This window comes from Lytechinus pictus, chromosome 3, assembly GCF_037042905.1.
Source record: "Lytechinus pictus isolate F3 Inbred chromosome 3, Lp3.0, whole genome shotgun sequence".
In the NCBI taxonomy this organism is placed as follows: domain Eukaryota; kingdom Metazoa; phylum Echinodermata; class Echinoidea; order Temnopleuroida; family Toxopneustidae; genus Lytechinus; species Lytechinus pictus.
In genome coordinates, this window is record NC_087247.1 from 8,942,931 (window position 1) to 8,959,583 (window position 16,653).

A 16,653-nucleotide genomic window follows, 5' to 3' on the forward strand; every position below is an offset into this window, starting at 1 on the left:
ATAGAAGGGGAATCCCTGTAAGCAGAGGAACAGCCTCATGTGCAGTTGTCCTTGGAAGACCAAGCAGCTTTTTGAAAAGGTGGCTCTGCATCACATCCAAGGCCCTCCTATCTCTATCCGTTAGGTTAAGAGCCTCAATTCCGTACAACATTCTGGGGGCACAGAATGTTTTCCACAATGCAGAGACAATGACATGGGACAAACCACTCCTGTGAACACCAGTACCTGTCAAGCTGTACAGGGCCTTATTACCCTTTTGAAAGATCTCATGGGTGCGATTCAGTTTATTAGAGGAGCGCAAGACACCAAGGTGAGGATGGCAGGCCTGAACAGGAATGATGTCTGAACCAAAGTGCCATCGGAAATCTGCAGAGTTACGTCCTGGGTTGAAAATCACAACGGCACTTTTGGAGGGATTGATGGTGTAGTGGCACTGTTTGGTGTACTCCAAGAAAATATCAAGCATACGCTGTAGATCTTCAGGGCAGTTGGCGAGGAGTACTACATGTATGTTTTTAGCAAGCACAAGAGTTCCTGTGTATCTGGAAAGTACTTTACAGCCTGTGCCACTCTTCGACCAAATAAAGAAGGGGAGAGAGGATTCCTCTTTGACGTACACCTTGTCGAATAGGAAACCAGTTGCTCTGTTTGTCCTTCCATGCAACAGCTCCAAGAAGGCCTTGATACAGCTGAAAAAGGATGTTCCACAGATACATGTAACCTGTCACCCTATCATGATAGAGCTTGTAAAGAAGACCATCATGCCACACTGTGTTGAATGCCTTAGCAGCGTCGAGGAATGATGCATATGTTGTTCTACCATGTTTAGTATTAGCTTCGATGATGAGGTTGAGAGAGGCTGCTGTTAAGAAACAGGAGTGCTCTTCTTGGAAACCACTCTGTAGCTTATCAGGGATCCCTCTTTGATGAAGCTGTTCTAGAAGTTTGGGTTTTATAAGTAACTCCAATACTTTGCAGAAGGTAGATGACAGGGTTATTCCCCTGTAGCAAGAGGGATCTGTGAGAGGTTTACCCTTCTCCTTGTGCAGTGGTAGAATAATTCCATAATTAAGGCATGCATCTGGAATGAAGCTGTGAGCAACAAAGATGTTCATAATGACTAAGAGAAGATTTCTTGCCTTTTCACCACCAAAGAGCACATGCTCAGCTGATATCTGGTCAGCACCGGTAGCTTTGTTCTTCTTCAGCTGTCCTATGGCTTTATCCAAGTCCATTCTTGTGAAAGGTCTTTGGTGGTTTGAAGTACATGTACTGATTACATCAGCCAGTTTCTCCACTGTGTCAGTAATGGTTGATTGATAATTATTACCAGGGTTGGGCACGGACAGCATCTTGAAGTACTCTTCAAAACCTTGAATAGTAGCGTTGCTTGTGTAGCTCTTACCATTGACTATAAGTGTGTCCAGAGGAGAGGCATCTGCACGATAGATATTCTTTCCTTGATCAACTTATAAAACAGCCTGTCGTCCCCTTTCTTGGCTCTCTCAATTTGTAGAAGCTGGCTGCTCTCTAAGTTATGCCTTTGTTTCCTGAGCTGCTTACGAAAAACTGCCTTGTCAGATATATGTCTTATCCACAAAGGGTTTGCTTGTGATCTCTTTTTGCCACCTAGCTTCCACTTCTTCCAAGAGAGTTTCATGGCCTTGTATGTTGAGTCAACTGATGTGCTTCATTTAGGCTTCTGGCGCTTGCGCTTCTTACCAGATGCATATGGCAGATTTCTCATGCTCATTCAACATCGCTACCATTCGAACACTTTATTCAACAATAGAAAGTCTCTCAATCAAAATTCAAGGTCAATATGCCCACAGCTTTTCTGAATATCCCAATCGGGAGCAGCTGTATTTTGACATCTCAACATGTCATCATTGTCAAATTGTCTGACATTAACTCATTCAGACATTCCTGTGCTTGGCTGCACTGTAGTTTTGATATGGAATGAAGTTCGCGACCAAGAGATCGGCCTGCGGCAGCTCACCCATTTGTTTCAGGGATGTTACAAAAAAAGAGGAAAATTCATTGAAACATGGAACCTATCTCGTCAGAAAGAGCATGTCAATAAATTCAATTCATTCAATTCAATAATGGTATTTATTTGACAAGTTCAATTGCATACATGGCAGCCACATGGCTGAAATTTTAGCATGCTTACAAATACAATAATTGTCCAACATATTACATTTCAAGTTAAAATACAGTATACAGATTATAATTATAGCGTGATACCATTATATACATGTACATAAAAACATTATGGGGAAAATAAATTTTATTATAAATTCTAAAAATCAAATTAATTCATTCATCAAAGTTGCATATGGGCAATTCCATTGGTTGGTGGACATGAGCTCAATGTGTCTTTGTACATATAGCCCATCTGAACCTTAACGTGAGTAACCACTTTATCTGTACCCCTAGTAAAAACCATGTGTTCTTTATTTTTTTAATTATATACAAACTTGTCTCCCTAATATACTTCTTTGAAATGGATATAATCAACTTTCATAAAAGCCTTGCATGAGGACACTTTTCACTTATGTCCACTTTTCATTTTATGCATGTCCAAATCATGTAACATGAGTAACCGACACATTTCAAAGATTTGCCAGGAGCATAATGAAATTTCCCAAGTTTTGTTTTTATACAAAGGATAGTCAGACTGCATACTATTTTGTAATAAAGAGATGTTTAGTTCCTATCAATAATAATGGAGTTACAGCTCCAAGTATGAGTCAAGGTGTCTCCAAATGTAACGTGAGTAACTGTGGAATAGCCCATATAATATTTATTAAAATTTACCAATCCATTGAAAAATCATTAAATTTGCATTCATATTCTGATAAACATGTATGTTGCATATTTTCTGTTGATTTTGTAGGGACAATGACATGGATGGATGGCCAATTCACCACCTAGGTGCTTGGTGGCCAGTGATGCTTTTAAAAGATTAAAAATACAAGGGAGTTACTTTCAAACACCCGAAATATTGACATCCATTACACAATCATTTGTAATTTTCATTAATATTTGGAACTATCTTGCATGGTTTCTTAATATTTTGTTTGAACAATGATAGGAACAGAGAACAATTACAACACAGATTTGCTTGGCGGCCAGTAATGCTTTTGCTTGAAAATGTGAGCAAGTTTGTTAACATTCATCACATGAACATCCGTAACATAATCTTTTGAAGTCTGCATTTATATTCAGATCTTGGGGTTGCTGTTCTCTGGTGATTTGATGCAGTGTGCAGAGTTTTAATTACCATTAACTCCCGTGAGGGTGTATGGCCGTGGGCTGCAGGAGGATGGTTGGGTCATGGTTTTCATGAATTATGACGTTTTCTCTTATGCAGGAAATTAAACCTTTTGCATCTTTTGGCAAAAATATGGCAGTATAGTAAGAATCCTGATCGTAGCAGTTTGTCTACACTATCACATTAAGTCAGTAATAGGAAAGAATGAGCCAGATTTGATCTCTCTAAAGGTTTAGATGATGCAATTAATGATGGTGAATTTAAAGAGTCCGTGACTTTTACTTTGTTTATGACTTTGTGTTAATGCAGAGACATTGCTCATGGCCAAGAGAACAGTCCTATCACTAACCCAAACTTGGTCAATGAAGATGGCATCCCAACAGATTTCCTCTACGTCAAAGGCAACTGTGATCTTGGTCAACGATGATGGCATCCAAAGGATTTCCTCAATGTCTAAGACAACGGTGAACTCATTTGATGGTGTTGGCATCCCAACAGATTTCCTCTGTCAAAGACAGCTGTAAGACATCAAGACGGAATGTTGACAGGAGTATACATGCATGTAAGAATGATATTCCACATTCCTACAAATACACAAAGATGCCACCAACTACCCTGTTAGTCATATAAAATGGTGTTTTTGTTTAAAATATTATACTGAGGGCTCGCGGAAACTACTTGTTTTCTTAATCATGTAATTACAGCATAACAATATTAATAATTGTACATTTATATTGCGCAATTTCTATTTGTATATACTCAACTGTGCATTACCACAATAAAAGGTAAAATAGTTTAGATAAATACATGAAAATACGATTAAGTTCTAATTACTGGAAAAGGGAAGCCTACTATCTCGACAAATTTATATAACAAAAAGTGACTTATTTATTGATACTCTCTTGAAAAAGGTAGATTTTTAGTTTAGTTTTGAACAAGGTACGGTAATACATGTAGGTAATGCATTTCTTATTGAGGAAGGGAGACTTTTCCAGAGTTTGGGCGGAGCACCAACAAAGGCACGATCACCAAGTGTAATCTTTGGTTTAAAAGGTGGGTGACTGAGAACTTCAGAGTCTGTAGGACTGGGTGGGTAATTTCAAAGTTAGGAGTTCCCTGAGATAAGTGGGAGCCATGCCATGCATTATCTTAAATGTGAGCAGCATTATTTTTAATTTAATTCACTGTCGTACTGGAAGCCAGTGCAGATCATGAAGTAGAGGTTTTACATGGGAGAATTACATTCTTGTTAAAATTACTGCAATCCTGTTTACGAAGTTGAGATTTTTTGCGTCCTGAAGGGCACTACAATCCACTTGCTTAATGAATCCTAAATTTAGATTTAAATTAATCCATGTATTTGATATGTTTATGTTAATGCAGAGACATAGCTCATGGCCTAAAGAACAGGAATATTGACAGGTAAGAATAAGAATGATGTAAGGTTGCATTTAATCAGTATAAAAAGGTGTTATTTTTGTGACATATTATGAATTTCATTATAAAAAATAATGAATTTTGAGGGAAATTACTAAGAAATTTGACTATCAACTTCTGGGAGGTGTGGTCATCGTTTAGTGGTTACGATTCTCGCTGTATGATCAGTTGGTAATTGACTTGAATTACAGTCATGGTGTTGATTTCAGCAAGAAATTCATTCAAAATTTCAAATCAAGCATTTCAAGGAATATATATTATTCTTGCCAGATACCCATTTACTTCACCTGGGTACAGTGTAGCATATTATGGATGAGTTTCTTGCTGTATGTTGTACATTGTAGCTGGGATTCAAAGCCGTGGCTCTTGATTGAAAGGTGAAGATCAAAACTACTAGACCAAAACACTTCCAAAACATTTACTTCTTGTTTTATTGTGACCTATAATATAAAGTATTCCTGAGAGTGGTTCCAGCATATTTGATTGTATGTGTAGTTCGTGAGAAATCTTATTTAAAATTTAGTAAATAAAAGTGATCAGACTGTCTGGTAATGTAGTCAATTAGAAAAATTATTTTCGCAAATAAATTTTGAAGCAATACGTTCATATAATTTGCAATTTGATATTTGTTTACTTTATTTATAGAAGGTGAGTTGGCTTGCTTCATGCCTCCTTAACTTCTAGATGATGCAATTAATAATGATGGTAATTGAATGAATCCATGACTTTGATATGTTTATGTTAATGCAGAGACAGAGCATGTGGCCTAGAGAACATTCCTATCCCTGTTGTTAACTCAGTCAACGATGATGGCATCCCAATGGATTTCTTCTACATCAAAGACAACTGTGAACTCGGTCAACGATGATGGCATCCCAAGTAACTTCCTCAACAGAAAAGACAACTGTGAACTCGGTCAACGATGATGGCATCCCAAGTAACTTCCTCAAAGGAAAAGACAACTGTGAACTCGGTCAATGATGATGGCATCCCAAGTAATTTCCTCAATGGAAAAGAAAACTGTGAACTCGGTCAATGATGATGACATCCCAACAGATTTCCTCTACGTCAGAGATAACTGTGAAATTGGTCAATGATGATGGCATCCCAACAGACTTCTATGTCAACGGCAACTGTGAGACATGAAGACTCAATTTGTTGACAGGAATATTGGCAGGTAAGAATGGTACCCTACTCTCCTACAAAGATGCCAACTACCCTGTTTGTCATATAAACTAATGTTTTCTATTAAAATGTCGAATATACTTTAGGCCGTACAAGGATATATCCTCGCTGAGTTTACAAAGTTTACAGAGCAAATGAAATTATTTGATATAGTATGATTCGACAACATATAATTCACATCACCTATTTGTCTAACGAAAAATGTTCGCACAGTACAATACTACTGTAGAGTGGTCGAATGTTCAAAGATACACCTCACAAAAACAGTCGTAAACAAGCAAACTCAAATCATATCAATCAGCCAGAAGCACCAAATAAGCAGAACCTAAAATATAATTGTAGCTGAACTAAACTCAAAATAAAGATGTCGACAAAATGAAGTCCAGTGATGCTCAGTAATTGCACACACATCTTTCTGGATGATATCGCATGATGTTGGCTGACAAGGTACTGGGGTTTCAAGGCTGGCATGAGGACTTTGGCACAGATGACAAGTGCTCAAAAAGATTGAAATATCTCCATGCATGAATGGCCAGTACAGATTTTGGGAAGTGATTTGTAGTGGTCTTTGGAAGCTGACATGACCTGTAGAAGGGTGTAGAGAGTGAAGGACATCAGATACTCAGCATGATGGGACGAGTATCTGAAGAGAATTGGTGATGCGATTGGGATTCATGTTTTGCAGTATACCATATTGTCTTGTACCACAAACTGAGGGAGATGCCAGAGGTAACGTCGCATCTGTGGCTGAAAGTTCGATATTTCCTTTGCTTCAGGGATGATGTTGTTGTTAAGGAAATACTTCAGAGTTGAAATATCTCTATCTTTACTCTGGGACTGACGGATCTTTTCTTTGAGTTTTTCAAAGTCCAATGCCGAATTGTTGAAGTTATGGTTGTCAGCTTGTGTGGAGGAATTAACATGCAGACTAGTTGGTTGTGTCGAGGAAGACTCGAGTTCATTCGTGTGGAGTTGTTCTTGTAGGCTGCAAACAAGCTTTTCCAGGCAGTCCACACGATCAAGTAATTGAAGGACTGTATTGTTCATATCAATGAAATCGGGAGAGTTCTGTTGTCCTTCAGGATAGCCAGGTAAGCTGGAGGAATCTGGCCAATACGGGTGAAGTGGCATGATGAACAAAATGAAATGTGGGCGGAAGACGGTATCTGGGTAAAACGGATCAAGCGTCTCTAAGTTGATAAAGAGTCTCTAGATGAGGCAGTAGCAGACGAAAATGAGAGTACAAATGTGTCGGTTAACAGTTGTAAAACTGAAGAGAAAGTTCACAAAATAGCTTAGTGCTGTAGCAGGATTGTTTATACGTCCATGTAGCAGGTTAGACTCACCGAAGTAAAGTAGATTTTAGCTGACGTGAAATAAACTTCACATGGTGTACCGTAAACCACATCAGCGATTGTACATACCACCATGCAAACCTTCAAACAACATGTGAAATAAACAGTTTGTAATTACAGAAGAAGTTGAATCTCCGGATTGCAAAAATTGTAGAAGATGGTCGACGGGAGCAAACAGGAACGGAAGGCAGGAACGGAAGGCTTGAAGAAGGATTGGAGAAGGGCGTGGCGAAGTTCTACCGACACTGCCACCAGTTGTGGGGTTGAAAATAATACAGTATATGGGGAAATAATGTTCAACTGAAGATGGGAATAACACAAGCTTAATCATACACATCAAATGGAACAGCAAATGGAGAGAAGAAGGAACTTAACTATGAAGACACAGGAACAAAATAATGAACCGAACTTGATGAAGTCTGGTAGTGCACTGCTGTATTTGCTGGTCTTCCTTGCCTCAGTAAAACTCAGAATTGCATTACAAAATTAGCATATGGGCTATTCCACGGTTACCCACGTTACATTTGGAGACACCTTGACTCATACTTGGAGCTGTAACTCCATTATTATTGATAGGAACTAAACATCTCTTTATCACAACACAGTACGCAGTCTGACTATCCTTTGTATAAAAACAAAATTTGGAAAATTATTTTACGCTCCTGGCAAATCTTTGAAATGTGTCGGTTACTCGCGTTACACGATTTGGACATGCATAAAATGAAAAGTCGACATAAGTGAAAAGTGTCCTCATACAAGGCTTTTATGAAAGTTGATTATATCCATTTCAAAGAAGTATATTAGGGATACAAACTTTGTATATAATTAAAAAAATAAAGAACACATGGTTTTTACTAGGGGTGCAGATAAAGTGATTACTCACGTTATGGTTACTCACGTTACATTTTGTCCATGTATGGTCAACAACATAAATGTCACTAAAAATTCAATAATGTGTGTAAGATTTATGTTTCTGTTTCTGTAATAATATGAGTAGGATTTCAGACACCAGTTTATGTTAAAGGTAATATTCTGAATAAGTTTCCTCCTCTCTTTTACTTCTTGGTCAGTATATTGGTAATGTATTCACTAAACTTAACGAGATCTGGCTTGGGCTGTGTAAATCAAAAAATGTAAAACAAACGCATTCCATTTCTTGCCTCAAGCCCTCAACATCAATTAAAGAACCAGCAATAAGTATAAGTAAGGCAAACACAATTAAAATGTACAGTTCAGATGGGCTATATATTGAATTTGAATTTTTAAGCTCATGTCCACCAACCTATGGAATTGCCCATATATTCAAATTACACAAAATCAACCAATGAAAATAAAGAGAATGGAGAAGCCAACTGAAAGTGGAAAAGTCTAATTCATAAAAATAACCAATAAGAGATAGAGGATGGAGATGAAGAAGATGTTGGGATGATTACATAATAAGAATGTTGAACAAAAGAATCAGACGTGGGAATGTAATGAATGAACACATCTGAATAGGAAAAGAATGACAGGAGAAGCAGGTTGGAAGTGAAATGTAAATGGATGACAACAGAAACATCAAGAATGTAAACAAAGCTGAACTAAATACCAAAGCTTGAACTTTAAATAACTTAACTATTAAAGGAAACCAAATGACAAAATAACAGTCCTACACTACACTCGGATTATATCCCCGTATTTCAATTGTTTTGTATTGCGAGCAACGTTAGTTCTCAGTATTTTCCTTGCAATCCTACAGGACTTTCCCGTCGATAAGTCTACGGCAGATGACATCAAAGAGGTTTTCTTCAGGGTCGCTGAAGAACAAAAGCTAGACTTAGCCGGAGTACCTCAACACACAGATCTAAAACAGGTAGAAACTTTAATGGAACTTACCTTGAAGTCGGATCAAGTTATTTCACTGTAATGCCTACTATAATTCAGTGCTGGTGAATTCTGTAATCTCATTGGTCAATCGTCTGTGTAATAGTTTATGTATTATGTGTGTAAAGTCAGGCTAAATATTTTGAAAAGGTTTAGAAATGTGAATTATATGAACTTATGCCATTTCTATTTCCATTTCAGATTTTGTCTGTAGGGTCACCTTACTTTTATGCAGAGCTGAATGATGGAGAGAAGATCTGACACAGAATAAAGAAATTCTTTCCTCTACAGTTTGGCAGGTATTTATAGCATCAAGGATCAATTCATATATTATGTTTTAGGTGTATGTTTCTAACCCAATTATGACTGTAAACTGTCTTGAAACATTTGATTTGGTTTTAGTCTTCAAATCATTTTATTGTTGCATTTTTCTTTTTCAAGTTCACATAATTGAAAACAAATGAAATTTATATGAAATGAGTTTTCAGATTTAGAATGTTTAAATTTGAATTTAAAAGTCCCAGCGACTTTTTTTAATGTTCATTTGATTTAAAATTAGTTTTTGACCAATCAAACAAAAAATACTATTAGAATAGTCACAAATATATTAAGATTCAATCTTTTTTCTTTTATACATTTTGCCATATTTTTAACTAGAAATGGAGCGGGGGGGGGGGGGGGGGGGATAGAATCCACCCGTCTTTACGTTTTTTACGTACCTCTGTAACATGAAAAGCTGGGGCTGCGTTGCTCCATGAGGTTTTTTTCTTTCCAGTCTTGTGCACTTTTTGAGAATGAATTTGCGACTCCCAGGTATGCGGTCTGAAATTACACAACATTTTGTGTATGTCAAACTCACAATTGCTCAAAAAAATGAATTCATGTTCAAATCCAATGCAAACTGTTTTTAGCCGATGTTTGTAAATTTATCATTTCTACTTTTAATGATTATAGTCAATTAATTTTGTCTTTTTCATGATAGGATTAAAGTTGGCAATGATTTCCCTTGAAAATATATTTTATAAAGTAGTCGAAAAATGAAGAAATACATAAGAAATTTTAACAATAAAATACATGAGAAAAAAATTGGAATACCGATTTTTAAAAGTACATTTGATCAGAATCCTACAAAGAGTCTGAATAGAAAATTATCAGTTTGGGGACTGTATTTAGAGCATGCTTTCTCTAAGTGAAACATTCTTCTTATCATGCAATTACTTTAAGTGCAGCTGTTTATCTTCTCTCCATGTTGTATTTTTTCCCTTCTCTCTATTTCTATGTTTCCCCTCTTTTTTCCTTTCTCCCTTTTCTCTCTTCCCTTTCTTTACTTGCCACTCTCTGTCTCAATTTTTCTATCCAGTTGACTTCTTTCTTTTCACTTTTACATGGTCTCTTGAATCCTTTCTCCTTGGTTATCTCTCTCCACCCGTTTTCATTCTGTCGTATGAGTAATTTTTTTGCTAATTCCTTTTTACTGTACTGCAATGCATGTTCATATATATTCCTTCAATGTTAAATATCTGTAAAATTATACGTCATTAGTGTTTAATTTATTTATTTCATATTATAATGTACTGCCAGTGGAGGACAAATTTCTATGTTTTTAATATGGACCAAGAAATGAATCTGAATTCTATATTTATCTTTCATTTCAGGGAGGTGATGGCAGCTGAAGAATTGCTTGACTTGCCCGAGAGAGTGGACTGGAAGAACTGTAACATCAGCAAGGAAGAGGAGATGAAATTAGTCTCAACGTTTAGAGAACAGTTTGAGCTGTTTGACTTTAATCTCTGAGACGGACGTGTGGTATCCCACGGATTCGGAGTTTCATGCAGTTTGTCAACACTGGCGAGATGTCGTTATCTGACAGTTAGCATGGTAACGATCGGATACCTGTGCTACTTAGCAGATCAACTTATTAGGTGTTGATGAGATGATGTTCCTCTTTCCATTTTCAGCTTTATTTGCGCCACCCTTCTATCCCTCCCTCTTTCCTTTGCCTCCTTTTTCTTCTTCATAATTTTGTAAGAATTATTTGAAATTTATCATTATTGTTGTTGTTATCTTTGTAATTATTATCTGAATTACTTTTTTTTTTTTCTATCATTTATTTGCTTTATTTTTATATTTTGTACTTGTCTTAAGCTCATCTCCATCCACCTCCATTATTGAATATAGTTTTGTTAATCAGTATTGAAACTAAGTTTACGGACTTACCTCCTATACAAGCTCTGCTTTTCTTGGCAAGTCATATAATTCATATAATTTTTCTTCAATTTTTTTTTTGAAATGTCATTTAACTGTCTGTATTATTTTGAATGTGTACTGTAACTTCGATTATATTTTGTTTATTTTGTTCAACAGAAATAAATAAATCTATCTGTAAGTGCTCACCAGTTACTCCTTATATAAAACGCGATGCACACCGGACATCCGATTATCTCTGAAATCATGAAAGAAAAGAAGCTGAATGCGTATACAGTGCGTATCAATAAAAAGTGTGAACTTTAGAAATAGTCCTGCCAATTGAAAAATTTACAAAATTTGGGAGATTTTTTTTTTTACATTCATTATGTTCTTGGTCTTCGGTCTCTTTTATTAGATGGTGGTATTTTTGTTTACAGAATATTACACTTGAGTGAGCATTGACCAACTGTCTTTGTACAGTTTGGAGATATTGGTTTGTGCAAAAATGCTGACTTTCACTCTGTGTCAAGGGGGTGGGTGTTTGACTTGAGCGAATCTGTAGGACAGGGAGAAGAGTTGAGAATTTTTTTTTTAATTTAATGACTGAAGTGCACATTCTCTTGATGATTCAATGTACGTCAACTTTCATGATTGAAACTTTTTCCAATTTTTATGCAAGTCAGTTTTTTACTAACTTTTTAAAACTGCAGTCATATTCCCATTTGCTAAAAGGGACTTGTACCTGTAAATACATACGTACATGCGAAAAGACTACTATTTATTTTTATTTACTGTAGCACTATATAGTGAGGAGAGATAGGCACACTCTTCAGATGGATTTTCTAGGGACATGCCTAATAAAAGCATATATGTATATTTACTGCCTTTTTATCCCTTCATATTTTCAACAACAAAAAAATACTCCAAATACTGTTTCCCTGTTAAACCCAGCCCCCCCTTATGATCTCGGTCATCGATCGCGCGATAATTTGGCATGCACATTACATATGGCATAATCAACGAAACTATAAGATCAAATTCTGTGAAAAATCTAATCCCTAATTAATTATGCTAATTTATGCATAAAATCAAGAGTTTGCTCTAATTAAGTAAATAATGCCCCTAAAATGCTAATTTTTGGTTCACAGACAATTTATAGGAATCTGATCAAATGTACTTTTAAAAAATTCCACATCACATTTATTTTCTTGTGTATTTTATTGTTTTCTAAATTTCTTATGTATTTCCTTGTTTTTTGACTTTTTGTTTTTTATTGTTTTTTTCATTGGAAATTGTTTGGGACTTTATTTTGACCATAAACAAGATGAAATTTATTGATTTTAATCAGTAAAAGGAAAAATAACGATACATTTATGAATTTTGGCTAAAAATACTATTTGCATTTCATTTGTACACAAAATCACGTTTTTGAGCACTTTTGGGTCTGCAAGCACTTACGAAAAGTTGCGTAATTTCAAAAGCGCGTACTTAGGGGTCACAATTTTGGTCTCAAAAGTTGCGCGAGACTTGAAAGTCAGTAAGCGACGCGGTCAAAAAAATTTGCGCGGCGGATTTATCGCTAAAAATGTCGAGGGGGGGTGGGCTGAATCAGCACCCCAGTCTTAGGGTTAAACATGTATGAAAGATGCAGAATGAAATATAATATTTATAGGTAGAATTTGCTATTGAAACCACCTCTCAAACATGGAATGAGATCTTTTTAGGATACAAACTCCCTATAGAATTATTGTCTTTTATTGCATTCATCGCCAAATGCCTAAATTTTGATGCATTGTTATTTTATGAATCATTATTTACAAGTATATCATCCCTTGATTGTTGCCTTGATATGTGTTGCAAAGAGTTTCTCGGTTTTATTTCACTAAGGAGAATCAACTCTTAAGTTGATTAACTTCTACAAATATTCATCCAATAAGGTCTGTTTTATCGGATAGTTACTGTAGTCACAGCTTGGGCGGTGTTTCAGAATGATATAAGTGCGACTTTATTTATTTATTTACAGTTGCGTGTGGTTTGTAACGCATCACCACATTGTCAAATCATGATCAAAGGATGTGTGCTGCTTTGTAGAGATTACGCATTTAATATCATTTGTATAATTTAAATTTGCGCTTAAACACCCCACCCTCTTAATATTGACTTGACCATTTAAGGACGTTCCACAGTTATGTTTGTGCGCATCATGATCTGCGCATATTTTACACTCTGTGCGCTGACGTCACAATGGATGAACAGGTGATTAATCAGCTGTAGGTATGAGCTGATTTTTCTCCATTTCAAACAGTAAAGTTGAGATGATCAGAATTATTTCTAATCGTCATTTAAACCATTGATTTAATGCTGGAACAACAAAACATTCTTCACTCTTACACAAATATCGATATACCTTATGATATCAAAGGGGCGCTTCAAATTTCTGTTAAATTGATAAAAGATCTTGTCGAAAAGACAAATATAGTGTCACTCGGAGGAATAGAATTTATTTTGTTTTTGGGTCATTCCATGGGGTTGGGGCAATTTTTGTGACATACCAGAACTCCAAAACCATGTCTCATGTAAAAAGGGCAAATGTATGCATAAAATTATCTGCACAAATAATTGGTGTCTCACCCAGTTTTACTTCTCAAGCATCATGATATATTGCAGATTCACACCTGAGAATTTATTGCCAATGTAATGGTGGTAAACTTTGTATTTGTTTTGCAGCAAATCCATTAAAGATCCCAATTTCCAACTGAATTACTATGATTGGACATCATCTTTAAGTCGACACATCAAAACTTAAGCCCATTTGAACTGTTCTTCTCTGTGAAATGAAAAAGCTGATACCACCGTTACATGGACATCACACAATTTTGTTGCCCCAAACTCATGGAATGACCCTTTTACTAAAATCTTCTAAATCTGTTAAATAGTAAATGAGCTAAGTGCCTCTGTGATGATTACGGTATCTGTTTTAATCCCAGTGCATTGCTTTTAGAGTAAATATGAATAATAATTAATTAGTCAAAACGTTAGATTATGATACCACACATACAGAAATTTGTATGGAAAATGTAACCATTAGGGTCAAAGGCTTGTCATATTTGGCAAACCACAGGCAATCCCATGATATAAAACCTTTTTGTACATCCGATTTCCATTTTTGTTTTTTACTCTACTTACTAAACTTCATGAAGTACCAAAGCCATTGTATTTTGAGATCATTACAACTATTCATGTATAAGAATTAGAAAACAGAGACAAGACATTCTTCCATATAATGGATCGGATGTGCATACTTTATGGAATTGCCGTCAAAAGACAAAACTCAGATTATGCACTGTAGATATATTGAGTACCAAACGTTTTTGTTTTCTCTGGAGAAATGGTAATTGAGCCTCCCTTATAGAGCCTGTACTGAATTCATATGGGTTAAATCCACTTTTTGTCAATCACCAAGTTCCTTCATATCACAAAATGAATTGTTGGCAACCAAAGTACTTTCAACAAAACATATGCACAGAATATGACAATACAAATGTTTTTTTCGTCAGAACCTGCGCATTATTAAGCGCATTTATGTAGCCCTTTTCGGACATTATTATGGAGCTCCTCTTTTTATACATACATGTATGTCTATGGTGTTCATTAAGTGGATTTAGCTCTTTTTAGTCACAATTTAGCTCCTCTTTCTGTATATGTCTATGACATGTTGAAGTAAATGACATTGTTTTTTTTTTTGTTTTTTTTTTGAGTGCTTGTATTTATTTCAATTTGTTCTTTCTCCCCTCCCCCTTGTGTTGCATTTCATTGCATGTTTCAAAAATTTTCTTTCTCATTTATCCTTTTCTAGCACTCCATTCGCATCTTCTTTTCTGATCCAGTCTTACATGTCATTTACATGCACCAGGTCCCCCCTTTCTTTTTTTCTCTCTCTCTTTCTCTCCCACCCCCTTCTCTTGTGCTATTACTCTTTCCATTGCCACCACCCTTACCATGCTTTGACAACTTTATACACTACTCGACGTATTTCATGTTTCTCTCTTCCTTTTTTCTCAATCTCTCGCTCTCGTTTCTTTCCACTGAATACTCCACCAGACATGCCAACCATTCCCATTTTAGAGTATTTGTTCCTTTTTTTTGCTATGAATCCGCCAATACTTTTTTTGTATAATTTGTTACTTTTTTTTAAAATTCCGATCATGGAGTATGTATAATACACAGCACGCGATAATAGCGCTGGTACGGTCAGTAACTTGTTGCATAAAAAGAACAAATAAATTCTTGCCTACGAGCACATGTTTAAAATGGTGAATTATCAAGTTTTCAAGTAGAGTCATTTCACATGTTTTTTCAACGATCTCACTACAACAGGCTGGCGATCGTTAACTTGAGACAAATTTTTAAAAATACTCTTTGTCCAAAAATACCTTCTTAGAATACTTTTTTTTTTTGTAGAAGGTTGGCAGGTCTGCTCCACCTCCATCCCCTACCCCCGTTTGTCTTTTTTTTCTCCTGAGATGTGTTTTCTCTTGACACTCATTTCTCATAAACCATGTTTCTTTAAATCCTCTCTACTTCATCAGTAACTTGTCCCTTTCCATTCCTTCCCTCTCTGCCACTTTATTGCCCCCCCCCCCTCTTTGTACGTCATGCATAAGGTGAACGCCATCAAATGGAAAAGGGAAACCATTCTTCAAACTACTTCCAGAAACCAATATTTCTAGCGAAATTATGAATACCGCTGGAATTGAATTTCTTATACCTGCTTTAAAATAACAAATTAGTTAATACATGTATAATGATAATAACAATTTTATATACCGCAAAATCGCAAAATTGGCTCTAATCGGTTAAGAGAAAGGATAAAGGAAATAGAAATAGAAATACTTTGCACAACAAAATGTATCAAAACTAATGTATATACTGTTTATTCCTTTGATTTCGATCCAAGAAGAATGTTACCAAACAGAGCAATTTTAAGTGCATAGTGAGATAATTTTGTTTTTCAATCAAACAAGCGTAACATTTACTCATTTCAAAGCAAAAATAGATGAGCCATCTTCTGTTCACCTTATGCATGCCAATTTTCGATTCAAATTTTAAGAACTCATTTTCCACTGCCATTTCAACAGCCTTTATAGAAGAAGGAGCCATAAATGCTGGATTCTCAAATTGGCAACTATTGATTTCAAGATGTACGTAAATCTACAGATGCACCATTGATGCTCAGTGTTCATCATCTAAAAAGATATTGTTGTGATATCATGTCACAAACAAAATTATTTGAATATTGTATTTTTACCAATTTGAAGAACAAGGCGAGAATTGAACTTATCAGAAAGT

General features: G+C 35.8%; 1 long non-coding RNA gene across 1 annotated transcript; it reads left to right on the forward strand.

Moving 5' to 3' along the window:
- Positions 1–3,584: 3,584 nt before the first annotated feature.
- On the forward strand, positions 3,585–16,653 carry LOC135153509 (uncharacterized). Its single transcript, XR_010292895.1, has 6 exons — positions 3,585–3,839; positions 4,661–4,699; positions 5,465–5,891; positions 8,993–9,106; positions 9,319–9,416; positions 10,773–16,653. It is a non-coding gene; the product is annotated as an uncharacterized LOC135153509 (long non-coding RNA).